Raw genomic sequence first — 1,933 nt, 5'->3', positions numbered from 1 at the left:
CCCCCCCCCCCCCCCTTGCCAGATGCTACACATACTCTTCATTGTTAAACAAAAGGACATACGCCATGAGTGGATTAAGCAGCTGCCATCGCCCATTCTGATAATGCAGATGCCGATCGTTGAACCATTACGACTAACAACCTTCCATGGAACCGGGACATCACTACTCTTTTCTTTCTTTTGTCTTTCTAAAGGTGTCGCCATTCGTTGAATGTCACTGCAATTGCCCCACCATTAATCCTATTCTCCCGGTCATCTCCTGACCATTAGTAACAGAAATTTTCTAGATTTTCCTGGGGACTATGAGACTGGTAAAGCATCCCCCTCCCAATCACTTTAGGGTATATAAGAAGAGCCTCTCCCCATTGCTCATTCTCTCACTTCCTACCTACTTAACTCCACCCTATCTTGCTGACTCCATTCGTAGCACTGTCTGGAGTATCCCATGTGTGCTGCTGGCCAACACATGACCCCTTCCCTAGTATTTCCCCTATTTTCACTGCAGGATCACCTCATCACGTTGGATAGGCAAAGAATCAGCCCCATCAATGATACCTTCCTGCTAATGCAACTGTCGCTATACTTTTCTATCTATACCTATCTATCTATACCTTTCTATCTAAGATTCTAACGCGCTTTACATGGGGCTGCCCTTGTCGCAGATCTGGAAGCTGCAGCTAGTGCAGAATGCTGCAGCCAGGCTTTTGATGGGTCTCCCCAAGTGGGAGTGAATCCAGCCTGTGCTGTGGCAACTGCACTGGCTGCCAATAGCATACCAAATCCGCTTCAAGGTGCTGGTTCTTACCTTTAAAGCCCTATATGGCCAGGGTCCAGCATACCTATGGGACCTCCTTTCCCCATATATACCCCAGAGAGCACTTTGGTCATGGTCTCAAAATTGATTGATCCTTCCTGGCCCAAAAGAGGCCAGGCTCGCTACTACCAGGGCCAGGGCTTTCTCGGTGGCGGCCCCATCCTGGTGGAGTGAGCTCCTGGAGGAGATCAGGGCCCTGTGAGACCTTTTGCAGTTCCGCAGGGCCTGCAAGATGGAGCTCTTCTACCAGGTTTTCAGCTAGGGTGCTGCCACCATTATAGAGCCCTGGCTCTTGGTTTTAACATCCAGCCTGAGCCGCAGGAAGATCTGGAGCAGAAGGATTTTTAGAGAAATAAGCCATCTTGAATAACTATCTTCAGCACTTTATGAAACTGTTTTAATAAAGAATTCTTTTATATGGTTTTATGTGGTTTTAACTGTATTTTATTTACTGACTGTGAGTTGCCCTGAGCCTGCATTGTGGGGAGGGTGGGGTGTAAATGTGATTCATAATAAAATAAATTCTTAGCTCTGTATTGATTGAGTGTGCAATTGTTTTTATATTGTAAGTATGTGAGAATTGTTAGAAAAGAAATCACTATATTTTGATATCTAGTCCCTGCATCTGTCTCTGGGGATCTGGATCAGTTAGACTCTGGTATACATAGGTTATTACTCCCTTTATTAAAGCCATTGCCACTTAATATTAAAAATTCCTCATCTTATTAATAAATTAAGACAATGTGGCTAACAAAGCCATTGACAGATTCACAACTGGAATAAGGGGCTAGAGAGTAGTTTCAGAGCTGCTCAACACAAACTACAATAGTGGCCTGATTAAGAACAGATAAGGACCACAGTGCACATGGCCTGAAGGAAAAATTGTCCTGTTCCTTTAATAGAAATTTACAGGGCTGTTATTTACCAGGTGATGTTACTTACTTCCAAGCTATGAAAAGCTTCTGTGGGACATTTTTCTCTCCATGTTGTTGGTGACTCTTTCAGGCCAGGAAAGTGGTGCCCGGGAAGCCTGGAAGCCGAAAGCATCTTCTCCACATGCACCACAGTCTCAAACATAATCAGGCACTACTCCCTCTTGTAACGATATGAGCTTATGTT

This window comes from Gekko japonicus, unplaced genomic scaffold (genome assembly GCF_001447785.1).
Source record: "Gekko japonicus isolate JY-2015 unplaced genomic scaffold, Gekko_japonicus_V1.1 scaffold1025, whole genome shotgun sequence".
In the NCBI taxonomy this organism is placed as follows: Eukaryota; Metazoa; Chordata; class Lepidosauria; order Squamata; family Gekkonidae; genus Gekko; species Gekko japonicus.
This window is presented reverse-complemented; position numbering follows the sequence as displayed.